This window comes from Caretta caretta, chromosome 6 (genome assembly GCF_965140235.1).
Source record: "Caretta caretta isolate rCarCar2 chromosome 6, rCarCar1.hap1, whole genome shotgun sequence".
Classification (NCBI taxonomy): domain Eukaryota; kingdom Metazoa; phylum Chordata; order Testudines; family Cheloniidae; genus Caretta; species Caretta caretta.
The window spans coordinates 72,092,531-72,120,368 of record NC_134211.1 but is presented as its reverse complement, the minus strand read 5'-3'; the positions used below and the strand labels follow the sequence as shown (position 1 = coordinate 72,120,368).

General features: G+C 43.8%; 1 pseudogene; it reads left to right on the top strand.

Annotated features, from left to right (window-relative positions):
- LOC125638720 (potassium channel subfamily K member 9-like) overlaps positions 1 to 25,360 on the top strand; it is a 32,410-nt pseudogene extending 7,050 nt beyond the window's left edge.
- Positions 25,361 to 27,838: the final 2,478 nt, after the last annotated feature.

The following is a 27,838-nucleotide window of genomic DNA, read 5'->3' as shown; positions in this document are numbered from 1 at the left end:
CTTAAGGCTTATCACCAAGTGGGCAGGTTTCTAGCTGCAGCGATGAATTGCTTATTGCATTATAAACTATTTATGAGGACTGCTGTCAGTTCTAAGAATGCCCTGTTTAGGCCTCTCTAAACTATAACTTTTAGTGGAGTGTGTAACCAGATAGCGACATGATTGGCTTTAAACAAGATTTGTGTCTACATACAACATAATTAAGGCTACGATTTAGTCACGTAGGTCACAGCAGTCACAGATTCTATGACTTTGCCGGACCTCTGTGACTTGTAGGGCTTCAGGAGGAAGCGGCAGGACTGCCCTGCAAAGGGGGCTGGCTGGAACAAGGACCCTGCAGCTCCAGTCCTGCAGCTTTTTCCGGGGGCTGCAGCTGGGCCGTGTGCCCCAGACCCATGGCATCCCAGGCTTGGTGGGGGATGCAGCTGGAGCCGCATGCCTCAGCCCCGTGGCTTCCACCAGGGGGTGCACCTGGGACCACGCACCCCTGCCCAGCATTGTCCAGGGCTTGGTAGGGGCTGCAGCTGGGGCCGAGCGCCCCAGTCCTTCGGTGTCCCGGGCTTGGCGGGGCCGCAGCCGGGGCCGCGCATCCCAGCCCCATGGCTTTCACCAGAGGCTGCAGCTGGGCCACACGCTCCACTTGCGGATTCCCAGTGGTGTGCCCACCCCTGCTGCAGCCGGGGCTTGGTAGGGGCTGCCGTCAGGCCGCACACTCCTGCCCCACAGCTTGGCCAGCTCTGGAACAAGGGCTGTGTGTCCCTCGTGGCTGCTCTTCCCACTGCGGCCACTGGAGTCGGGGCTGTGCCCCAGCCACTTTTACTAAAAATAACTGTGAAAAAAAAATCTTAGCCTTAAACATAATTAATATGTGATAATAGTGACTGCTATCTGTCACCCTTGCAAGAGGCTTAAGTTACACATGGTCATCTTTCTAAAATAAATCTGTTGCTTTGCTGTTTTGATGGCACCTCTCTAACCATGCCTGTGTAACTGAGCTAGGAAATCTTCAAAGCTCTATGTACAACAGGACATCCCAGAGAGCATTGCTCCATGTCTCACTGATGCCATGCTGTGCTTTTCCTCGGACACTCTATCCCCTGCTGAGGCAGTATGGAAAAACGCAGCAGATTTGCTCAAAATGCACAAGTTTTGGGACTAATGAAGGTAACCTTCTGGTAACTCTGCATGCGGTTCTCCCTGTGACGTGTTCGGTCACAGAGACCCCCTTGGGACTGCCACCTGATTTGCTGAGACTACCTCTGAGCCAGTTCTCTCTGCCAGCTTGGGACTTCAGAACCCTGTCTGGGCGAGTCAGACATGCTAGCCTGCTGCAAACAAAGACCTAGGTCTGAATCACGTCTCCCAAAGCTGCAGGCTTTAAGTAAAAAACACTTAGCAGGTACTCCTGTCTCCAACACCCAGATACCCAGTTCCCAGTGGGGTCCAAACCCCAAATAAATCCGTTTTATTCTGTATAAAGCTTATGCAGGGTAAACTCAAATTGTCCTCCCTCTATAACACTGATAAAGAGATACACAGCTGTTTGCTCCCCCAGGTATTAGTCACTAACTCTGGGTTCAATAATAAGCAAAAAGTGATTTTATTAAGTATAAGAAGTAGGATTTAAGTGGTTCCAAGTAATGACAGAACAAAGTAAATTACCAAGCAAAATAAAACAAAGCCATGCAAGTCTAAGCCTAATACAGTAGGAAACTAAATGCACGTAAGTCTCACCCTCAGAGATGTTCCAATAAGCTTCTTTCACAGACTAGACTCCTTCCTAGTCTGGGTCCAGCAATCGCTCACACCCCCATAGTTACTGTCCTTTGTTCCAGTTTCTTTCAGGCATCTCTTTGGGGTGGAGAGGCTATCTTTTGAGCCAGCTGAAGACAAAATGGAAGGGCTTCCAGGGCCTTTTATATTCTCTCTCTTGTGGGTGGAAACCCCTTTGTTCTTCTGTGCAAAGTCACAACAACAAGATAGAGTTTGTAGCTACCTGGGCAAGTCACATGTCTATGAATGATTCAGCTTTTTACATGTTAGTTTGAACATTCCCAGGAAGGCTCAGATGTGGATTGGCGTCTCCTAAAGTCCATTGTTGGTTAAGTATTTCTTGATAGGACTATTCTCAGTAAGTGCCCATTCTCAAGAAGCTGACCAAATGCTTCACTGAGGCTACTTAGAATCAAACACATTGAGATACAAGTACATAGCCAATATTCATAACTTCAAATACAAATATGATACACACATACAGACAGCATAATCATAACCAGCAAACTACAACCTTTCCATAGACACCCCACTTGACGTCCTCTGTACAAGACCTGGTGCAGCCACAGGACCATGGTTGCAACAGTGATTTTTACGGTCACAGTTCATGTCAATAACATCAAACTCCCTATCTCTTGGGTGATGTCTAAAAGTGGGGGGGGGGGGGAAGCTCACAGCCAGACCTCCTCAGTAAGGGCTTCTTCTCCTATTGTTGCAAGGCAGTGATCCTCCAGGAAATGGCTTTTTTCCTCTCCCTTGCCAGGGCTGCTGGACCTCTCTTTACTCTGCTCCTTTCCCCAGCAGAATGCCTGAGGTGGAACTTTCCTATCCCAGTACTGCTCCAGCTGCTCTCTCGACTGCATGTAGTTGGATGTCCTTTTCCATAACTGCTTTGATTTTCATCACTTTCACTGATGAAACTGGGAGACAGTGCAGCATGTTAATGGATTCAGTGTCCTGATACCCACCCACCAACTTGCTGCTCAGAGCACCAGCTTACATCAGTAATCATCCTGGATAATATCTGATCTCTGCCTGGTAGTACTGGAGACATGTGCTGCAATCTCTTTGGAGCACTAAGAAGGGACTTTGCCATGACTGTCTCTAGGGGTTGTGGTCCTATTGCACTATTACGGGTGGACACAGGTGTACTGTTGGAATCACTCCACTCCATAAACCACAGTGAGTAGCTCTTTTTCTATTTGGGCATACCCCTGTTCAGTCTCTGGCAGGGTTCTGCTGGCATAAACAACTGGCTGCTCCTGCAAAAAAGCTACATCCAGTTCTTTCTCCAGCGCATCACGCTAGATTGTCAGTGGTTCTCCTGGCTGGTTGTACTTCAGGACAGGGGCATCTGTTATCATTTGTTTCAGTGCATCAAATGCTTACTGTTGGGAACCTGCCCAGTCCCAATCAGAATCCTGACTTGTGAGCTGACATATGGGTTCCACTACTGCCACCAGGTGTGGATAGAACTGGGACAAAAAAATGTATCATTCCTACAAAGCGCTGTAACCCTTTCACATCCACTAGAGCTGGCATGTCTCTGACTGCCTTGATCTTGCTGGGATCTGCTTTTACTCCATGGGACTAGATGTCCAATGTATGTCACCGGACGCGCTTTGAGTTGCATTTTTTTCTGGGCTGAATTTTATGTTGTTGTCCCTGCATTGCTGTAGAAAAGCCTGTAGTTTCATCATGATCTTCTTGGCTTCTGTATCATATCCCCATTCTGGTGCAGAGAGCAATCACCTGCAATTATGTTCCCAGGCAGTCCTTCTAGCACTTGGGTGAGTCTGCTCCAGAACATCTTTTTTGCTGGGCTTATGCCCATTGGCGTGCGCAACCATCTACAGTGACCAAATGGTGTTACAAAGACTGTCAGCATGCTGAACTCTTTATCCAGGCGTGTGCGCCAAAACCTGTTCCTCATCTCACAGACCGTAAAGATTCTGGTATTGGAGAGTTATACCAAAATATCATCAATTGTAGGCAGCAATTCAATGCCTGGTTTTGGGTCTATGCATATGTGTAATTTGCCTAATGGCTTCTTTGCCATTGCCAGGCTGCTTACCCAGGCTCTACTGGCCTCCACAGATGCTAGGATACCCCAGTTCTGCAGACTTTCAAGCTCTTTGCGCGATAGAAAATTTCAGTGGCACTTCATAATCCTTCTTGGGAAGCACAAAGGTTCCACTGGGAGGTCTACTTCAAGTCGCAGCTTTCCCTTAAGACACCATTGCCTTTGAAAACATTCCCATATGCATTTAAAATTGTCTTCATTGTCCATGGGACTCCTCCTTTTGCTTCTTGCGCTGCAGCTATAAAATGCTGATGCTGCACCCTGATCAAAACCACAGTTGTATGACCCCAGGAGAGATCTGTGGTGCTTCCCTCCACTGCCATAAACTTCAGTTGGTACCATCTGTTATTTTTCAGGTTAGTTACTCTGAGGTCACATTTTCCTATGGGCTGCATTATGCTCTCAATGTATATTATTAACTTGTGCCTGCTCTTTGTAATGGGTACGTTTGATGGGGTCCCCAGGGTGTAACCTGGACTGTGGGACCACTGAGCTCTCCAAACCCACCAACCTCTCACATGGTGATACTGATGTCAAGCTACAAACTTCTGACAGGCCCCGCACTTACACAGGCAGGGACACACCCCACTGAGTCACATGAGTAATCTCCCAGCAACTCATGAACCATCAATAGGGAGGCTCCAGCCAATTCCCCCCAGCTCCCAAGTCTTGAACCCCTGAACTGTATCATCTTGCACTGGTCAGAAGCCTGGCCAGTGTAAGCTCATTACCCAGTTTGCCACTACTTCATAGGAAAATGGACACGCACCAGCCTTTGTAAGCTGATCTGAGATTCCCCAGAACAATTCTTGATGTCTGATTTTGCAAAAGAATAAATGGACACAAATCAGACATCAAGAATTGTAATATTCAAAAACCAGTAGGACAGCACTTCAATCTCCCTGGACACTCAATAACAGACTTAAAAGTGGCCATTCTTCAACAACAACAAAAACTTAAACAGACTTCAACGAGAAACTGAATAACTAGAATTAATTTGCAAACTGGACACCATCAAATTAGGCCTGAATAAAGACTGGGAGTGGCTGGGTCACTACAAAAAATAAATTTTCCCTATGTTGATACTCAGACCTTCTTGCCAGCTGTTGGGAATGGACCACATCCACCATGATTGAATTGGCCTCATTAGCACTGACCCCCAACTTGGTAAGGCAACTCCCATCTTTTCATGTGCTGTATATTTATACCTGCCTACTTTTTTTCACTCCATGCATCTCATGAAGTGAGTTATAGCCCATGAAAGCTTATGCCCAAATACATTTGTTAGTTTCTAAGGTGCCACAAGGACTCCAGGGTATTAGTGTTCAACAGATCAAGACTTAAAATGATGATACCTCACACAAGGCATACTTTGTACAAAACATCTCAATTATATGACAGTGATGAATATGGGGGTTCCAGGGTGCTTACATTGAGGTACAGCGTGTCACAGTGCATTTGACTCCAATTCACCACAAGGAATCACATTGCAGGAGGCCCTGCTATCCAGCTGAAATCACACCATAGTTGCATGCACCGAGATTGGTGTTGTCCTTGTTGTTTCCTGTCCTGACCACCTAAACCTGATATGATGATGAGTCACCACTGTCTGATGTGCCTTTTCTGGCTGAATCTTTTTGAGAGCTGGTTCTGCTCTTGTACACTCTGCTAAAATGGTTTAATTTGCCACATTCCTTGCGATGCTGTCATAGTGTGGGGGTACTTCTCCTTTACCTGCTGTCTCCCACAATAAATGCATCTCACTCTGGATATGGAACCCTGGCCACCTGCTCTTCTTTGCTGGTATCTCCCTCTATGTACTCCTGGGGGTGTTCTATCACCTAGGGCTTTCTTGTCTAAGCATTTGTCTAATGTGACACCACCTTCTCAGAGCAGCCGCACCCGAGGGTGGTGATCCCAAGTGCCAGACTATCCGGTCCTGAATTGAGAAGACTCTCAAGTTCCCAAAATTGCATGTAGCAGCCAGTGTGTGTAAGGCAGTAACATAAGGGGTCTTTCCCCACCCCTTCAGATTGGTCTCTAGTGAAAAGCCTGTGTCACTCCAGTTTCATTCTGCTTTGGTGAGCAATACGCCCCCAGGGCTCCTGTAGAACTGTACTACTCCAGTAGAACTGTACTACTGTGAGGCAGGGGTGAGTTTCACAGTGCTGCAGACTTCTCTGCCTTGTTCCCCAGTGAGGCCAAACAACAATTTTACATTCCTGCTATGTCATCCTGCATGGCCAGGCCCGCGAACAGCTCAAATTCCTCCTTCTACTGGTCCATCACTGGGCTAGGTTTCTGTTCGCAAAATCCAGGGCTCCAGGGACTTCATATAGAGTTCCCTGGCTCCCACTGACAGGTGCTGCACTGCAAATGAACTCACTGTTCAGATGCTGCCACCATGTTTGTGTGAGCCTGAATGCAGGGGAAGCTGAACAAATGGCACTTTATCAAACCCTGACCATCGTCCTGTCCAGGTGGCTGAATTGCTTCCAGACAGCCCCTGTTTCCACTGGTGTCCTCTCAATAATAGTCCCTCCAGGAAACATGGGCCTTCTGGCTCTAGTTCCACTGATCATGATACAGCACCCAGAGCCTTCCACGCTCCAGGGGTAGCATGCACCTGACCCTCACACCGGCCGGGCCTCCCATGCAGCAGAGGTAAGACTTCTCTGGCTTTACCAATTTGAAATGTTGGAGGTATGTTATTTAGTCAGACTGTTGTAGTCAGCTTTAAGCCTTTGATTGGAAAGCCTCCATTAGCAAAGCCCAGGAGCTGCTGACACTGGAAGTACCACTGCAGCTGCCTGAATGACGAGGCAATAAAGAGAGGAAGAAATTGTTCCAGCGGAAGATGCTGAATTTGCTGGAGATTTTTATGTCCCACACGTGGATGAAACATGGCAGAGTTGTCCCAGGGTAGATTTGCTTATTGCTCTGGATGCCTGAATTAGATTTGTAGATGCAAAACTTCTCTACTGTTACAAGGTGCTGTTTTTGGCAAGAAAGATTTTGTCATGTTCTCCCTTTATCTATTCTCTTTTGTTTTCCTCCTGCTTTCTTCTGTCTCTCCCCTCCCCTCTTTCCCATCTCTTCCGTAAGGGAGCCTCGATCAATTTTTCACATAGTACCCACACCTGAACCACTTTCACTTTGACTTAGCATGGTGTCTACACATACACATACCCCGCCCCCCCCCATGCATTACAGCTGTGGGTGCCACTGCTCTTCTGTACCGTTTCCTTTCCTTATCTTCGCTCATCCCATCTTCCCTCCTCCCAGATTCATAGATATTAAGGTCAGAAGGGACCATTATGATCATCTAGTCTGACCTCCTGCACAAAGGAGGCCACCGAATCTCACCCACCCACTCCTGCAATAAACCTCTCACCTATGTCTGAGCTACTGAAGTCCTCAAATCATGGTTTAAAGACTTCAAGGAGCAGAGAATCCTCCAGCAAGTGACCTGTCTCTCTCTCCCTCACCCATCCATCACCCCCTTCTTTCCTAATAGTCTTTCTTTGCTGCATTCCCTGTCTTGTCTCTTTCCATTCCCCTCTGATGCTTTTTCCTAACTGTGAAGCAAAGAGGAAATGAGAACTCCCTTTAGTCTCTCTTCTGGGCAAGTGTTCTTTAATGGAGCAAAATGTAATACTTGTCACTGATTGTCCCTCAGGTTTAGAGTCAGTTCATGTAGCCATGTTGGAGAGCCTGTGACTGAATAAATGTAGCTGAATGAGACTGAATTTCTCTTATCCCAGAAAAAGGTGCTCACTTCCTCTGAGGGTGGGAAGGGGTGACTACCAGGAGAGCAGGGTGGAGGAGTGACTGAATGAGCAAGACAAGTGAATCTCTTTTTTTACTCAAAAAGAAAATAGTCCTTCCATTGGGTTAAGAAGCAGTGGGGCCCACTGGAGGAGAACTGTACAGATGCCTGTGAGTGACTGAACATTATTATTGTTTATATGACAGTAGCTTCTAGAAACCCCAGTAAGGATTGAGGTCCCATTGTGCTCGGTGCTGTACAAACATATATAAAAGATGGTCCGTGCTCAACGAGCTTACAATCTATGTGGAGACTAAATTCATTTCTTACATGAACATTACAGTCCTGAGTGAAAGGCTGAAATGCTTTCTTGGAGCAGGCTGGGGAAATCCCTCTGTGTGTCTGGTGTGGAATGAAAGTCCCATCTCTCTGGGTGACAAAAGATTTCTCTCACTTTTCTCAGCTACGTATTTTGCTGTTGATCATAAACTAGAAAACAAACCCAATGTTTCAGGGGCCGTACAAACTACAGCTTGTTCTCAGATGATCTTGTTGCAGGATGCAAGCCTCTGGCTGATTGACTAGCTGTAAAAATAAACACAGTCGGGGGGGGGGGGGAGGGGGGTGGAGACTGCAGGGTGCTGAAGGAGGAGTAGAAGCTGCAGCAGCTGGTGTTTTCTTTGCTGTTTCTTTTCAGGGGATCTAGGCAGGTTGGAGGTGCAAGTGATTAATGTAGAAATGATAACACCTCCCTGCCCCCTCATGGAGGAAAGGCAACTCCTTGTTTATCACTGTTCTTCAAACTCTTCCCATTCCAAACTTAAAACATCCCATCCCCTCTGATGCAATACTGTGGGGACTGACAGCACATCTGTGTGTATTAACTGTGTGGTTTTCATATATGCTGGGGGTTTATTCTGGAAGTTTTATAGGGTTGCACACATATTCTCTGAGACTTCCCTCTTGGATTTGTCTAGTCCCAGGGCACATACTATATCGCTTGTCTGCAACTGATTCTTTTCTAGTTGGTTCCATACCAGATGCTCTAGAATAGGGGACATATTGGAGGCACATCTGGAGCACACTGCACTCCATTGATCCCTACCTCCATAATGGCTCCTATGCTGCTCTAGAATGAGCCACAGATCCGAGACTCCTTATTTCTGTGGGAGCGATTTGCCTTGGTCTTGCCTTTTTTGTGCAGGAGACAAAAATCCAGTAGACACAGAGAGGCAAGGGCAGGCATTTAGTTTCCAAGGCTCATGAACTAAAGAGGGATGGTAGAAGGTCCGTACGCTAACTTATAGACAAAGATTTCCCACACGTGATAGCTAAAGTCCTGAGGTGAAGGAGCCTGGTTGTCATCTTTCTCAAGCGGGGCTGATAAGAGGCAGAAATTAAAGTCTGTAGATGTTTCTGTATAAAGGCAATAAAATCTTCCTGTTTACTCAGTTGTTCATTTATTTAGAGAGCAGGACAGGTTCACTCTGGGGACTGGTGATGGAATAGGGAGCCTTTAACATCTAGGCCACTGGTTGTAATCCAGAAAAGGTTAGCAGTGGCAGAAAATTGATTCTTCACTATATGACAGATGATTGGTAGCCTTTGTGGAAAATCAAAGGTTCACAGGGTGATTTCTAGTGGGCAGGTGGCCATGTCACACAATCACCATCAATGATACATCTTTTGGCTGGCAGTCTCTACAGAAAAGGACAGATTGACTGGACAGAGAGAACAAACACACCAAAAGGTAGAGGCACATTGGCAGGGCTGTATCAAGATGCTCACGCTGCTGTTTTACCTGCTCTGTGCACAAATAAAGGATTTCAGTCTCCAGGACTGTCAGCCTGGCACTTGCTACTTTTCAACACTGAATCTGAATGTCCTTTCCAAACTGTAGTACAAGCCTGTACTCAGTAAAAATGCTCTGTTATTTTTAATGTGAATGCTGGTGTGTATGCTACTCACTCTGTGTGATATATGCATGCATAATTTTGACAAGGCCCTGATTTACAGAAGCACAGATCATGCCATTTTGTGAAGGGAGGTGTGGATGTTCCCAGCATGTATCAATGTAGGTTTGTTTCTCTTTGTCTGCTGGAGCAAGGGGAGAGGAGGGCTGCTAAAGACTGTGTGAGTCACGAACACACTGGAAGCTTCTTTAGTTTTACTGTGCAAGGCTGGTTCCTGCCAAGACAAGTGCTGGCACACCCTGCAGCAAAAAGCGGGCTGGGGGTGGGCGTGGGGGGGGGGGGGGGAAGAGACAAACAGAACAGCACTGGCTAGCCCTCTGCATTTTAAAGTGATGGCCCCTGTGGGGTCTAAGAGGTCTGTGTGCAACAACTGTGTGTTGCCAAGAGTGTCTCTATAGAAGTATGTCTGCAAGAGGGCATATTTTTCTGTGCCCTTGCCTTCACCTGTTAAAAAGGTGTGTTTTTTAATCTTACAGTTGCTGGTTACTCTGAGCTATTGTGTGGCAAAAATCATAGTGAAGAACAGGCAATTTAGTTTTTTTCTGTGAGGTAAAATTAGGTGAGGTCATCCCCTATACCCCTGCCTAGGGCTGACCTTGCCTAATTTCTCTCACAGTAAAACTGAAGTGCCTTGTCTTCACTGTGTTTTTATGTCATGGTAGCTCACGTGCATTAGTTAACCTGAGATAAAGAACATACTCTTTTTTAGTGGTGAAGACATGGCCTATGAGAATTGTAGCAGTGACTAATGTATCAGAATGTGTGTGAGTGTGAGAGAGAGAATTTTCTCAGCTTTTGATAGTTAGATTCTAGGCCTGCCTCTAGACTCCTAGTTTAACACAATTTTAAATCAGGCTCAAGGAGTACACATTGTTCTCCGGGGCATAATTTTTAAATCATGCTACACCTGTTATAGAGCTGTGCTGTAGGCTCGCTTCAAAGGTAGTCGTGAACGCAACGAAGAGCTCTTCTTCTTTGTAAATGCGGTGTGCCTATTCCACACCAGTTTTGAAAACAGCTTCTCTGAAGCTGTTAAATCCCTGTCCATATTACTGTTTAGCAGTGGGACCTGGAGTTTTTTTTAATTTATTTATTTATTTTTAAGAGAGAATTTTATTTGTGTAACACTTACAAAGAATCACCAAAAAAGATAAAGCAAAACTATGCAACAAAACAAAAGCAAACACAAGGTATAACACAGCAGCCTTCAGAAGGGAGAAGTGTTCAGGCTAGCCTGGGCCCAGAACGGGGGGGCTTCCTCGACACTCGTGGTCTTCCACCCTCCTGAGGTGGGACCTGGAGTTAGAGAAAATGAAGCATGTGCAGAGCTTTTTAGTTCCTGTTAAGGAACAGAGAAATCCCAGGTGGTACACAAAATGTGTTTCGCTGTAAAAATGTCAGTTTGCTCCTGAACATGCTACAATGTCCAAAAAAATTATCTTCTCGCATCTGCCCATAGGTAGAATGAAGCAGGGATCTTGGCTTCAAACACACACAAATATCCCCGATTCATCCTAACACTGCAAGTTTCAGGAAGTCAAGTAGGATTTACCACAGTTAGTGCGTGTGGTAAAAAGAATGAAAATTTCTTACAAAGTAAACCAACAACTTTTCTCCATATATTAGTGTGCTGCTTCGTACACCTCCCATTACGGGCAATACGGTCGTTATTTCGCCACAGCCTGTATTGAGGTGGCTGTGGAGACGCTCTACACCAGCGACCACCCTTAAAGACATTCTAGCGGACCCAGTGAGGATTCCAAAAGGAGTGCATACCAGAACATGGGAGCCTGCCAGTCTCCCAGTGCCAGCTCAGCTCTACCCTCACCCCGCGCTTTTGGGCAACTGTCTCTCTGGGCAATGCTAGTCTTTCCCTCTCCTTGTGCTCAGAAATTCTAGAGGGGGTTATGCCTAGCTGTTGGCTCAGGGTTGCACTGGGTGGAGACTGCATGTGGCTTCTCACAACGCAAGGCCAACCCCAATCTGGGCTCAAATATCCCTTTCCACACTCTATTGCAGACTATATGAACATTTTAAAGACTGCCAAAGACTCTTTTGCATTCAGCAAAGTGCACAACCTAAGTTGTGGATTGAAATAAAAGTAAGTAGGAGGTAAGAGCTGACAGTGTGCTTGGCACTGTACAAAGCACAGAAGACAACAAAGCCCAAGTTGTTTGCAATCTAAAGGTGAGATTGTGCCCAGCTCCTGTGTGGGCGTGCGTAAGGGAGGGAGCTCTTTGGGACAGGGACTTTTTTGTTGTTGTTGTTCTGTGGTTGTACAGCACCTAGTAGAGAGGGGTCCTGGTCCACAACTAGGGCTCCTAGTAGTAGCAGAATTACTGCAGCTCCTAATAATAATGAGCCTTCATGCTGCCCCTTGTGTTCTCGGGGTCAGGCACAATGGGAGTTGTGAGGAAGTACCAGAGATTCACCCAGGGCTTTAGACAGATAAAATAGAGTTGGTCAAAATAATTCGAATGTTCAACTAAAATCTTTTGCACAACTGAAACTTTTGGCAACTGTTTGTGGACAATTTTCAACTGGCTCTGACATAAAATCAGTATCAGCAATCTCCATCTACCCCTCAACCTAGCATAATTATTTGGGAGGTTTTTTCTAGGGAGGTTCCTATGTATTCTGTAGTTCCATAAGCATGGTACTTGCCATGGAATTCACCACTTGCCACGGAACAGTGTTTCAGACTCTCAGCTCTCATTTTTTTAAAAATATGTTTATACCCCTTCTGGTTATGAAGGATTATTTGAATCATTAAAATAATTGTTCATAGATAATAACTTTGACAAAAGGGAAAGTTTGCTAATAATTTATTTGACAAATATTATTTGACCATCCATGGAGTTTAATGGATAATGGAAATATGTATTCACTTATTATTAATTCAATAGCTGACAGAAAATGTCAACAGATATATTATTTGCAGTTATTATTCAAGCAGCTTGGAGTAATATAAATGTATAATATACAAATAATTGCTCCTGACAACAGATGTTCTCAATAATCTATTTACATATGAGAGATATTATTGGAGGAGAGGAGACCCCGGATGTTATAGGGGGTCCATACAGTACCTGTTAACATTGGGACGCTCTAGAAAGGTTTGAGGAGGGAAATAAGAATGTAACTTCATTGAAATACATTGATCTATGAGAGATTTTTTTGGAGGCAAAGAGAGAGGAAAATGATCAACAGCTTGCTAAGGTATAAAGAATGGCCTTTCTAAATGGTGGACATTTGGCATATATATGGATTGGGTTTATAACCTCTCTCCCAACACGAGACACCACTGAAAGGGCCAGAGAAAGAGCAAGAATAACTCTTTAGCTCAGTGGTTTGTCACTCACCTATGATGTAAGATACTTAAGCCCAATTTCCAATGACTATTTATGCAATATGGAACAGCTTCAACAGATTGAGACACCCCCCACTCCAGAATATCCCATAGCCCAGTGTTTAAAGCACTCTCCTGAGAGTTGGAAGATGCAAGTCCAAATCAGATGGAGTTGAGATTTGAACCTGGCTCTCCCACAGTCTGGGAGAATGTTCTAAATACTAGGTTACCCTCCTGCAGCTGTGTTTTGTGCAGGGTTTGATCTATTAGGCTACCTGTAAGAACACCTACTTGCTCAGTTCCTGCAGGCAAGATAGGCAGGGTAATGCCTAGTTGAGGATCCTACCAAGGCTTAGGTGTGAGCTAAGTGCCTGGGTGTCAGGTCTTAAGTGTGATGCCCAAGTCAGATTTTTAGGCACCTACAGGACTCAATCAGCAGAAATTTAGGTACCTATATGGTTAGGCAGAAGCTGAGTGGGAGTTCTGAGGATCTAAATTTTGGACTTAGGTACCTAAATCCCTTTGGAATCTAACCCTTAGTGCACCTTTGATCCTAGGTTCAGGCCTGAGGAAAATTAACCTGCTAGCCTGTTTGGAGCCAAGCTTGTGGACATTTCCCAATTAATGGTATCCTCACTGTTTCCTTAAGTACCTTTGAGTCTCTCTGCCAGTCCCTTACCTTTATCATTATTGATTTGTTTCCCTCTAACAGCCATCTGTGCTTTAAATACATGCAGTCAGGCAGAATAATATCAAACAGTTAAACTGGGATACACATGATATTTCTAAAAAGAATAAAAACAACTGCTTCATTCTCCACAATTGGCATAACAATTGTCAGGAAAGGATAAACAAGCTGCAGGTGTTGGAAGTGAAACAGATACTTGGAATTGCTAGAGTTTGTTTTTCTAAACATAAGAATAAATAGATATTTTAATAAGAAGACATTCTTATTTACACAAAGGAAATCAATAAAACAAGAAAGAATGAAAGTAAAGTCTCTTTGAGAGAACACTGTGTTCATGCCTCACTCCATAACAATAGCCATCTAGAATGAAAACTGCTCCTCAAACTCAAGGGTCTCACAGAAAGCAGGCAAGCAGACTCCTTAGAAATTATACAGTGTAGTACACAGAAAACAATCACAATAGTTACATACAGCACAGAACTGAAACCTCTAAGAGGAACTATCATGCCACCCCATAATCAACTTCTCCCTTACTGCTAACTGCCTCCTTTCTTACCTTAGTTCTCTTTGTGGGATTTTGGGGCTTGCTTACAGAGAGGGAGAATCAAGACTATATGTGGGGAAGAAGTCTTGAGAGCTTTCACCTGTGTAAGCAACCTTAGCTTATGTATACCAAGCTGTTTTGAGCACAGACTGCAGTTTATAATCCATCTACTCTTGGGCCCAAGGCTCTGTGGGCTTGAGGTGCAATGTGAATGTTTTTTGATTGTTCATAACTCTGTGCACTGGGTTGGATTATTTGATTCACTGAGATATGAGTGAGAATTAATGGGAGAGGGGCTTCTTTCCATCTAATATTTAGGTAGGTTGCAAACAAGGTATTCCTGTTACTGATCGCTGAAGTTGGTTCACTTGTTCATCTATATATGGGGAACCATATCCCTATGCACATTTCATCAGCTTTCTTTTGCAATCAGTATCATTGTCAACTGCAAATTACAGCTGTGTTTCATGAGAAGCTGAGAGTAAATAATGAAGCCATGGCAAAACCTTAGTAAGGAAAGAATTTCCTCCATAAGCAAGTGGGAGTGTTCCCGTATAGCTAATGGTAGCAGCAATTCTTAAATCAAAGGGCATAATGGGACTATCTCTAGACAGCAACGTGCTTTAGATCATGTTCATGTCTGTATCTGTTTATACATATTGTGCTTGGACTATCCCCTTTTTCTATTAGCAAGATTCCCCTTCCTCTCCCCCCCCCCCCCATAGCTGAGCTGTGGAGAAGCTGAGAGGCTGTGGGTACTCGATGCTGATTAAATTCTGCTGACTGAGGAAGATGTCAAACTCTACCCAAAGCAGAAAGCCGCCAAGGAAAAGCTGCTTTTCTTTGCTTTTGACAGCTGGAGCCATGAATTTAAGCAGAGGTCTCACCTTCAGGCAAGTCAACAGCTGGGCAGAGAGCAGCCCCTCTTAAAGGGAGAGTGCTCTAAATTTTCAGGAGTTCAGTGTTACCAAAAGGTGAAGAAGTTGAAGTACAGGAGAACATTCATTGGAAAGAAGGAGGTGCAGCTGCTCTCTTTTTCCCTTGCCCCCCACCCCACCCCACCCCACCCCAATGTATATATTTTTTCTCTTGTTAAAGAACCACCAAGTGACAAACAAAAAAGAGGAAATGAAAGCCCAGCCAGAAATCCTACCAGTGGTGTTTTCTTCTCTTCCCCTGCCCCTTAAAATGTACGACTAAAAAATAAGGAGGCAGAATAAAAAAATTGTAGTGCAGAAATTCAGAGTCCATGAAATCTAGGTTTCAGAGTAACAGCCGTGTTAGTCTGTATTCGCAAAAAGAAAAGGAGTACTTATGGCACCTTAGAGACTAAGGAGCCACAAGTACTCCTTTTCTTTTTTCATGAAATCTAGGCTTCCTAAGAAACAAAAATGTATGTACTGGGCCTTATATACTCCTATATTTGTTAAGGCCGCCCATGTTGTGGGAATTGCTGGCTCAGTAGACTGGTAATGGGTTAGTAGAATTTTTTTACCACTGGGTTGCCTATTTAAGTCTAGCTCTGTACAGTGTTAATCATAAGGATTTTAGCATCTGATGGTTTTTCAGTTCCTTGGTGATATGAGTTTTCTGATATCCATTCAGTGGATAGATGTCCATGTCCCAAAAATCTGTCACAGCTGCCACTTAATTGACAATTAGGTGGTTATTGACTGTCCTAATGGGGAGATCAAGTACTGAATGGTCATTGAAACTGAATTAATCTACACAAACATTTTCTCCCTAAAAATTCCTGCATTTGCTACTACATTTTCAGCTCCATTAGTGACAGTAGTGGTGGAAGCCCTAGCAAAGACAAGTTTTGACCAATGTGCCAAACAACTAAACAAAAAAATATGAAATCGCATTTATATTTGATCTATGCCAAGAAAAATGAGATTAAATGCAACTTCTGTTAAGAACCAACCCAAAACTTTGCCCAGATTTGGGCCAAATCTAACCACCCACATTTTTTCCAATTCAGAAAATGATGGGTAATTTTTTTCTAAAATAATATTTCTGTACTAAGCAGGTCTGCAGTTCCAGCTTTTCACAAGAATTAAAAATGGAAGGGTCAATATCATGAGAGGCTGTTTTCATGGAACCAGTATTTCAGCTCTGCTCAAGCAGGAAGGAACTGGAAACTGGTGCAAAGCCTGTTCTTATGAGATTTCCAACCGAGTTTTATCAATCCACATGGTTCGGCTAGAAGTTTGGCTAAGTATTGAACCTGCTGGGTATTTTTGTGAACCAAATTACTGAACTTTTAAGGATCATCCACCATCACTGATTATCATAGTAAAATCCAGGATCTAGCTGAAGTCATCCTAGGCCATCCACTGAAACACCATCCTTGTTGTGAGCACTACAGACAGGGTTTTGAGTGTGCCTAGTGAAATAAACTCAACCGCCACCACATCATGACATTTACAGCATGATGTCGCAATGTCCTGTGTTGTGACTTTAGTGTAACATCATGATAATGCATCCACATATTGTGTTGCAGCAAAGCATCATCATCTGGTGTTGCAATGTTGCTGCTATAGCTGTGCCAATACTCAAAGAAAGTCCACAAATATTCATTGTTTGTAAAAGAATTCACTCTGTTTATTCCCCTTCTGTGTTTGCTTCTCACTAATATTCTAGCAAACAAGTTTATTGGCAAAGATGATTGCAGAAACAGCACATTTAAGGGAATTCAGTAAAATATTTGAGGGAAATCAATTTAAAATTCACTTTCTGCAAACATTCACACTGGAAATCTGATTGAGTTACATTCATCTAGCCGTACCATGTAATTTATGTGACCAGTCACACATTTAATTTCAGACACTTATTATAATTAATGAATAAACTAGAGAAAATCATTGTGTGCTCATAGATGATATTCCAACAGAAAAAATGTTAAATTCTTCTGATAAAATATCCATTAGGAATTATTCTCCTAACTCTAGTTCCCATATGTTTTGGAGATCAAAAGTGATTTTGTGATCTGCAAATCTCTCTCAAGCTCTGTGTGTAAGACATAGGATCACCTTATTAAAACGGGAGTCATCCTGAAAAATTTGCGACAGGTGGTAATCACAACCTCAGCACATAAAGTGCGAACCTAACAGTAGTGGGAGTTAGATGGCTAAAACCTTGCATGCTACATTGACGTTTTAGGGTATGTAAGTGTGTAAATTCATCAGCTTGGTGTGAATGAGAATCAGGCCCTGGATCTTCTTTCTGCTTTTTGTCACAAAACAGACTCTCAGGGCTAGCTGAATGTAGATTTTGTATTTGACTGGACAGTAGCCTCCCACATTTTCATGCTCAGAGTATGTATTGGAGACAGCAATAGATAATTTCATCTGTGCTAGAGACTCTCTGTTCCTATTACCAGGAAATAGTTAATATTCTTCCCCGCTAGGGCCCACATGCACCTGCAGGTCTGTGGTGTGTGGTTTCTTCTCACGGCTGCATCTGTTACTCTGCAGCCTACATGGAGGTTATAAAGTGCAAATGGAGAGTTTGTGAGATTACCCTTTAGTGGTAATGCAGCCTCAAGGGCTAGTACAGAGGCAGTGAAACTACTATCTTAGAAGAGAAGCAATTTCTGTGGGGTGAGCAGTTTCAACGAAGCACAATTCTCAGCTGTTGTATAAGTGGGAAATACAGTATCTTCCATTTGAAGATCTCAAACCACTTTACATACATCAGTTAATGCATCTTTACAACACCCATTTGAAGTAGAAATTTGTTATTATCATCCTGATTGTCCAGATGAGGAAAATAAGCTAGAGAGAGGTTAAATAAGTTGTTTGAGGTCACAGATAGTAAGTCTGTGGCAGAGCCAGGTATGGAATTCAGATCTTCTGATTCCCAGTCCTGTGCTTTAGTCACTCAATCATCCTTCTGCTCCCATAGTTAGTTATCTAATAGCCTTAAGCAAGGAAAGAATTGTTAATCCCAACAGCTAAACCCCATAGTTAACTATATCAGCTAGCTCACAGCAGCCAGGGGATTACTGGGGTCAGTTGTTATAAGGGAGAGTTGTCTGCTAGCCCTGGGCAGAGGGAATAATAATTAGGATCATCTGTTATAAACTAGAGTCACATGTTCTGAGTAAAATGACAGCAAAAGGGCTTGATTCTTTCCTGCTTCTGAGGTCTGCTTGGTGCAGGAGCAGTGGAATATGAGTGTTGAGCTCATCAGGAAGCTGGTTATAACTCGCTGTTTCTGTGGACTGATCTACTTTGGCCCTAGCTCTGGCATGAGTTAAAGTAACCGCTAGATGGTTCTAGTTTATGCCAGCCATAGGATTCTGTTAGAGACTATGCCCCAGCTAAGGATCAGCACTTGAGGAAAAGTCGCCCTGCTATTCTTTACTTGCTCTCTCGTTCCATATGCCATGGTGGGGTGGGGACAATTGGCATGTGAGCCAGATGCACTGGCTTTATGCCAGCTGAGAATGCCCTGCTATTAGGGGAATTTTTAGCCAAAGGCACCAGTGTAGGCCTCTATTCTTAGTAAAAATGTCCTGGTATCTTTAGGGCTACACCTTCTAAACAGAAAGAGGAGGCTTTCATCCAGAAAATAAGAGCACATGTGCACCCAAATATGGCATGACTGCATACACAAATCAGGCAAATGCAGACAAATGAAATTACCATGCACAATTCCTGCTCCACTTTTGAAGATGAAGTTTTACTTAATGTCCATGCAATGAAGACAGCATCTCATTTTCAAGCAAAAGGAACTCATGTTATATGAGGCTATGGAGATGGAAGGAGATGCTGTCATTCTGTTTTCTGTGTGTTGCACCTTGAAGGGAAAATATTTTCCCTGCTTGCACAGTTTTGTTTTTTTGCTTCTGGTCCAAAATACAAGTGTTACAGAGGGAGCCTCTATGTTTTCTTATTCTCTCTCTTTCTCTCTCATGAAGACTTCATATTTGTATTTTCTTGTTTTTTGCTTTTCTTAATCTGAAATAAAAGTCGCCTAGGCTGTTTTATAAATGGGAAAACATAACAGTTCTTATTTCTGACCACACCACCTGGTTCTCAATTTATCTGCTTTGGAAGGCTAGGGTTTGAATTAACAGTCCTAGGATGATGATTATTATTTATATTACCAAACTACCTAGGAGCCCTAGTCATGATCCAGGGTCTGTACACACAGAACAAAAAGATGGTCCCAGCCCAAGGAGCTTACAATCTAACTTGTGGCTTATGGATTTTTAAAGGTCTGATTCTCCTTTTAGTTATATTAGTGTAACTTAGTTGGAGATACTCCTGATTTGTGCTTGTATAAATAAGAGGAGAATCAGGCCCTATGTGTTTCAAAGCTGGTGCTATGCCACTAAGCCATCTGCCTCTGGCCACACAGGGAAGTAATGCCAAATTAGACAATAAAAGACATTGCTTACTTTGTATAACCTTTTATTTTCCTCCTTAAATTATTTTTAGTTAAACAACTTTCTGCTAAGGAGCTCTGTCTATGTACAGAACTGCTCTGGTCACCAGCACTGTTACTAGGGACTTGAGCTTTATGGCCCTCATAACACCGAAGGGCGAAGGTCAAGCTGTGGAGCCATTGTGCCAGCCCCACATTTCTTTTTAAACACATGTGAGAGACAAAGCTCCCCTGAGACCTCTATGGAAAACTGCCTCAGGGGGAGATGGGACAGAGAGCAAGAGAGCACTGGCCTGACAGATAAGCTACATCAAAAGAAGCAGGGAGCAGCTGTCCATCTGGAGAGGGGGTTTTTCTTTTTTCTTTTAACAGAGAGAGAGACTGTCTCAGAGAATAAATAGTCTTAAAGTATTTTGCATGCAAAGAAAAAAAGGGGGGAAAAGCAACTCATATGGAGGAGAGGAGAAAAGCCCCCACACCAAACAGAAGGAGGTGCTGCTTGCCTGGGATCTCAGGTTGAATCTCTTAAATCACTTTTAGTGCTTCCAGTCCAAGTTACTGCCTCTGTTTATAGAGTTAAAGGGGAGGCCCAAAGTGAACACACTTCCCAAATCAACATGAGAACTCGGGTCTGAATCAAAACTAATATCATAAACTTCAAAACTCTTTCATTCTGACAAAGCTTTTGTTCTGTGGCTGGGTCAATTTTAAGCCTATATCTCCATAAGGAAGAAACATAGCCTAATTCACAGACAGCTCACTGTATTTCACTGTAGTGTAGACTATTTAATTACACAAAATCTCCAGTGCACATAATAGCTAATAATAAGCTCTGTACATACTGATAACTGTTGATTATTAAAACAGTACAAAGTTACTCTACTGTTCTAACAGTAACAAATTCCATGAACTTATTTTATTAATGTATTTAGCTTTAGATACACAAAAAACCCCAGTTCCCAGCCTTAGGTACTTTAACAGTTGCTACAACACACACACACACACCCCTCCCTCAGCCCAAGCAAATCCCAGCCCATATAATAAAGCAACCAGCTGACAGGAATATCTCCCTCTCCAGCGCTTGCCAGAGACCCCTCTCCCCCACTTCTCCTTGCATCTCAGAGCACTTAAAAGGACACCAAGAAGTTTAGGCCTTAAATGTAGGTTGAAAATGTCCCTTTAAAGCTATATAATGACACTGATGTGTAAACTGAGAAAGTTCATTTGCTCTTTTGATAATTTTTTTTCCACACCTCCAACCCATACCTCAAGGTTTTAAATTGTTTGAATATCTGAGAGGAGCCCAACCTGTAAAATTTGGATCTAGTTTTCAAGTTCTCCCCTCCCCCCAATCTGATGGTGTTTTGATCCGCTTAGGTTGGGTCTGTAATATCTGTCCCAGTATGGTAGTATCTGAGCACCTCACAATCTTTAATGTATTCATCCTCCCTACACCCTTATAAGGTTGGGAAATACTATTATCTCCATTTTACAGATGGGGAGCTAAGGCTCAGATCCTCAGAAGTATTTAGGCTCTTAATTTCCACTGATTTCCATCAAAATGAGAAACAGCCTAAGTCCAAAGTCACTCAAAAAGTCCATAGCCGAGTAGGGAACTTAACCTGTGTTTCACAAGTCCTCGGCTAGTACCTAAACACTGAACCAGCTTTCCTCTCATGAAACTGAGACTGGATCCAGATATGAAATGCATCTTTGGGTCTAGAGTCAGATTCCAATCTCCTCCAAGTTCTGTGGTTTGGTTTGGGCCCATCTCCATTAAATATGGTATTTACATAACAGATTATAATGGCTGGATGGGGAAAGTAATAATCTTTTAAAACATGTATCAGGACATAACTTGAGGTGTTTAGAACAGAGTTCTCCTCCCAAATAATACAGATGTGCATTACTGGCTGAATACATTGTGGGATTTTTCTCCTTCTTTGTAGCACCTGGTTTAAGACTAACTGGATCAATGGTCTGTTCAGGTACGGTAAGGCCTATGGTATGTTTCTTCATATATATGGTTTAAAATGATTCCTTCTGTAGAAACTTCAGTGAATCCTGCAGGTTGATGGAGGGTATGAGCATGTTCATGATCCAGTCTGTGATGCTCACTAGCCCAAAGTGTCTTTCCATTTTTGTCGCACACGGTTGTGTACCATGATGCCATCCCACATCTATTCACAAATCCTTATGATTCAGGCTATCTGGCATCCAAAATATAACTGGGACATGGTGCACCTGTGTGTGTGTGTGATATTGCATGTAATACTTCAAGCCTCACTAGCTTGGGTAAAGAGACGTATGCATCTTTGGAACTGTTCAGGAGTTGTTGCCATTCTGGGTTTCATGTACTGCCACCTTAAACTGAGAGCCAATTCTCTGCCTGCTACAGGGATATCTGAAAGGTAACTGCCATTTTGTGTTTCAGTTATGCTGCAGCAAGCTTGAGTCTGACCTGCACCCTCCTGAGCAGTGCAGGCTGGGGGCACAACATCTGCACCCTCCAATTCTAGGTCTACCTGGCCACCACATAAGCTAGAACAGCCTCAAGGGCTACACTAGCTTATGGCAGTTCCTCATACCCACCTATGGGACACTGGTTCAAAATACCCAGAAGACAGAGAGCATTATCCATATCCCCATCAGCCTCAGGATTGCCCTTGACACTCCCCTGCACCAAGTACTGCAACAGGATCTTTTATTCTGCCACTGTGCTGTTCAGAGGTATTCCTGGCTGGGCAGGGGGAGCATCCACCTGTGTTCTGGATCAGAATGTTACATGTGAAGTCACTGTGATCTCTTGATATCTCTCTCTCATCCTCCTCCATGGAGGCCTTATATTTGTTCTTTCTCTGTTTGAGTTCCTAAATCAGAAATAAGTCACCTTGACTGAGATATACATATTTCCCTCCTTGTGTGTGAGGGAAAAAACAACAAAGAATGACAAAAGAAGATTTCGCTCAGAATCTGTGACATCACCATCATCCATATCAGGTTGCAGTCTGGCACTTGTAAAATTCACATCAACCCCACAGACATATTTCCTTAATTTCAAGGATGTGATGGTAAGGAAAGAGTTTATCTGTAGTGCTCTGATTTACATGGCAGTTTTAAGCACCAAAAAATCAGACTACCACTTGGGACCCCAGGCCCTTGTGCTGTCTTGGCAATTCACAAGTCTGCCTAATCTCCCCTTCTAGATGTGAGGCCAGAATGGGAAGAAGCCCATACCCCAATCCTTCCAGTGAGCTCAGGATTCCAGTTTTCCACAAAGCCCCACAAACTGCCAAAGTCAGTTCTGATTGCCTCATTGAAAAGCTGAGTGCTAGTTTTTCCCAACAATGCGCTAGTTGCCATGAGCTGTGCTCAATCTGTAGCACTAAGGTGAAAAGTTTGTCACTGATGTGGTACAAAACTGTGTGGACAATTCATAGTGTCTCTCTCTTTCCCTTGTGACAGATCAGACTAAAGCCAGTACTTCAGTGATCCCTTTGTCTCCCAGGTTGCGTCTATGTTAGGGTTTGGGGGTTGTTTTTGTTTTTTTACATTTCTCTCTACAGCTGTCATTGGTTCTGCTCCACTGCTGGCAGCAATGGTAAGAGCATAAGTATAGGCCTTGAGTCTGATTCTCAGCTTACACTACTATAAATATGGAGTAACTCTATTGACTGGAGATTTACTCCAATGTATCTGAGATCAGAATCTAGCCTTTGTTTGGAATCCATTTGGACTTTTGGCTAAAATCACGCATGTATAATCTTGTTTAATCTTATATAAACCTGTTTAAAAGCCTGTGCAGTGTTGCAATAGTTGCAATCCATGGGTTGCCTTGATTAACTAGACCTAAGGCAAAATGTGTGGGGCTAGAGAGAGGTGTTCCCAATGGCTGTGCTGCATAAATTCTGGCGTTTGCTTCTGCTGGAGGTCCACTGGAGCTTGAGTCTCACCATTTTTAGCATGGCATACTTCTTGGGTTATTTTTTTAAAAAATTCCCTATAAAAACACTGCAGGTTTGGAGGATAAACCTGAAGAATGTTAATTGATTAGGGAAAGACCCGCAGGAATTTCACAGACTGGGGAGAAACTGAAGATTTTTCAAGATCTCCATGAGATTTCCTTTCTCCCCGCTCATCAGCACTTACTGTGTGTGCTTTTCAGGACTAGAAAATCCTCAGGCCAGAATCCTCAACACACAGCTACACAGGGAAAGCTCATGTGAGGAGCGACAGTGTTAACTCAACATCCTCATCAGAAAGTATAAAACCTTCTGCAAAGGCCTTTAGAAGCTTTATTACTTCATATATTTTACTGCTGCCTGTAATGAAAGGGTTACAGTCTCATAGAATGTAACAGTGCGGGCTGACTTGGCTGGAACAGACATTAACTTCCACAGTAAATCTGGCAGGAGCTGGTAATTACAGAAAAAGCAGCCAGGGGTCATGGCCAGCCAAGGCTCTGGGGTAACAGAGCAGAAAATCAAAACAGAGGGGGAGGGGAAATCATGTTCATCATAGTCTTAGGGCTGAGGTCGGTCTCCTCCAAACTGTCAGGAGCCTGTTGTCAATTGTTATGTTTAAAAGGAGCCCCTGGAAGATGAGGTAATAATAATGTTAAACATTAACTGTGTTAGTGCTCCCACTGCACTGTAAATTCACCTCCACCCCAGCACAGTTGGGAATGGCAGAGCACTTTGTAGAGACAGTCAGAAAGTGCAGTTTTCTAATTGTGCTTTTAGATTTGTCCCTTTCTCCACTGAATTGTGGCACTAACCCTGGACTCAGGCTCCTGCTTCTTTGATTGTGTACTCCCACTTCAGAGCCCTGGTTCAGCTCAAAGGTCACTGTCCATATGCACACAATCCTCATCCCACCATTGGTTCCGTCTCAGCAATGGGCTAATGTCTGTCTGCATACTTGCAGTGTTGTTTTCAAGGTGGTGGTGAGAGTGCTTATCCACTCACTCACTAACATCAGGACAAAGTCTCAAATGCAGAATGGCAGAGAATGCGCTGACCTCCTCATGATAAAGCCTTGGAAACAGGGAGATTGACTATATGACTGCCTTGCAGGCTTCCTGTCTTGCATGGGAACACTGTGTGTTGGAGCAGCTGCCTTCTCTTATTTTGAGGGCTGGACCTTCTTCCACACTTACTATTACTGCTTCATAACCCTGACCACTATTGGGTTTGGGGACTTTGTAGCTCTGCAGAAAAACGAAGCTTTGCAGAAGAAGCCACCGTATGAGGCTTTCAGCTTCATGTACATCTTGGTCGGTTTGTCTGTGATTGGGTGCTTTCCTAAACTTAGTTGTCCTTACGTTTTTGACTATGAATTTGGAAGATGAGAGGCGGGATGCAGAAGAGAGGGCATCCCTGAGGAGAGTCAGGAACAACATCCACCTGAAAGCTAAGGAAGCCAGTAAGATCAGAGATGCTATTTTTCTACCCATAGAAGACAGGACAAGTCAAAAGAACCTCATTCCACTGATGCAGGAAGACGCTGATAGACCAAGACGCCACCCTTCAAACCGCCAGAGTCCCTTCCTTCTGCACGTGTTTGTGCTACAGACCGCGGCTATGTGAGAGCCCTGCCCCCTCCCATCCAGAGACCCTCAGCTGCCACACCAATCCCGTTTACTATAATTCCATTTCTTACAAAATCGATGAGGTCTCTCTGAGCACGAGGGATCCCACTGGTTTCTCCTCCCCTGGGAGCACTTTATCGTCCAACAGCCCCAGCTGCAGGGAACACCACCGCCTGCGAAGGAAATCCATCTAAATGTGCATGCTCTTTGGGAATTTTTACTCTGAACTGTATTCTGCTACTGAAGTCATACTTTGAGGATAAATTATTAACTGATAAAAAAAAAGTGCAATTGCAGAGTCCCGTACTCCAGGGTCTTGCCTTACAGCTAATCTAAATTGAGGCCTGTCATATGGCTATATCTCTGAAATACAAATACTACCATGTTTCATCCATGAAGATGGTGGGGACAGGGGCATGGCAGTGTGGGAAGAGGTGTAAAATGCAGATCTGTTTACAAACTGTAAAATTCACCTTCCCCTGAGTAAATCAGAGGCTTTTCAGCATCCCTGTGGGCTTCTCTCACACACAAGCAGACTCTCCTGCTATGCTGTTCCTTTCCCACCCCCATTTAAACTCCTCATGTCTTAACACAGTTACTGTGGTTAAACACATGATGTATCATTACAAGAACAATATGAGACAGACTGGAAAGTTGGGTTCTACCCCTGGCTGCGTCAGTGACTTGCAGCATGTCCTTGGGCAAGTCACTCACTGTAACCTCTCTCTGTCTCATTTTCCCCATCTGTAAAATGGGGATAAAAAACCCTACTTTAGACATGTGCTGAGCCTTAATTAATTCATGTTTATAAATAACTTTTGTTAGGAACTTTGAGATGCTTTCAAGACAAGGCCAACAGAAATGTAAAATATTATAATTGATAGTAACAATTAATGAAGTTTAATACACTTTCAGGTGCATCTGAAGTTATACTATCCTCTTGAAAAAGTCATCACAACATATAATTCTACATGCCTTATACACAGTCTGCTCGCTTGTTTTGCAACTGTGTTCTGCTTCAAGGAACAAGCCTCGTCACTATCTCCTCTAGGCTAGAGACTAGAACAAGAGCCCCTTTAGCTGGAAACTGGACTCCCATTTAAGGCTGAGTGACCATGGATAAAGCTGGAAAAAGTGGTTTGTTTACTCATTACACTGTAATTAACTGCGCGCATCTGCCTCTTTTAGTGCATTATATGTTGTCTAACTGAAGCGGAGATACACTAAGATGGAAACCATCTTATTAAAAACTCAGGGCTATGAACTTACTCAGAGAAAAGGGCATTGTAGCACCAGCAAGAAGGTCCAAGCGTCAGCTGAAGGTCAGGAGCAGCATTTCTGTCTGTGGTTTCCAGGCTGTCTGACACTTGCTGACTCAATTTATTCTTTAAGAAATGTTGGTTTTACAGTAAAACGCCCCACACCTAAAATTTCCATTGGCATATTAATGTCTGAAATTGCCCTTTTGAAGATAGCTACTGCTAAAGGTAATTGGGCCTGTTCTGTGTTCTCTGAGCCTCATGCCAATTTAGAACTGAACGTTTGTATTCATTTTTCATGTTCCATTTTCATTAAGATGAGAAATTTTTTGGAAGGTTGTGTGGACTAGAGTCCAATCATATGCCTCCATATGGTCCTCATTTATCTCTGTTCAGGTACTAGTAGATCTTAAGCATCTGTGACAAACCATGAAACAAGGGGCCAAGGTCAGAGGTGATGAGTGAGGTGATATAACTTGCACATCATTAAGAGGGCGTAAGGGATTTTTAAGTTGGTAGAAAGTGTAAGAAAATATAAGTTAAATCCTTTCCTCCTGCATGTTGCTTTTCCTGATGCACCTCTGTCTTTCAGACCATCAGCATTTAAGTTACAAAAATGTAGAATTATGTAAGTGGCAGATTGGTCCCACTGTTGTGCGTAACTTTCCTGGCTTATACGCTACCTTGGTGGAATTAGCTAGTGAAAGGATCAGAGTCTTCGCTCCCACTCCTTTACCTAGAGGCCTGCCTGACCTCGAGGACTCCTCTTTCACTCTCCTGTGTGGAAGAGTCATCCTAACCCCGACAAGGCTGGGCCCAGGATTCCTGGGGGGCTAAACTCCCAACCTCATCATGGTCACTTAGGTCAGGGTCTAGGGTGTTCCCACTCCGTAGTGCTCTCTCCATTCTGAATGCTTCCCTGACCCACTGGGCATTACATATAGTTCAAGCAAATACACTTTATTAAACAGCAATCAATTTAAAAAATAAGGAAAAAATGGGAATGGTTAAAGGAAAACACATAACCCAGCTCTGTGGCATGGGGACATCACAACCAGCATCTCTGGAATGTAAGGGAAGTTGACAGCCTGTTCCTCACACGGCCCAGGTCTCCGGCCCAGGCCCTGGTTATGTTGCAGGGATGCTGTGGGTCAGACACTTAGTCTGGCGGTGGCCACACGCCTTCAGTCTCTAGATGGCAGGGCCCCTCTTCCCAGCATCAGGGCCCCCATCCCTCCTCCACAGTTACAATCCCCCTCCAAGGTTGGCCTGCAAGGCCTCTTGGCTGGGGCGTCTCCCTGAACTGGGCCCACTGCCCATAGTCCCCCCTCGCTCTTCTGAGCTGCTCACACCAGCTCCAGCCCCAGCTCCACTCTGCCTCAGCACGACTGCTGCTCTGCTTCCAGCCCCCTG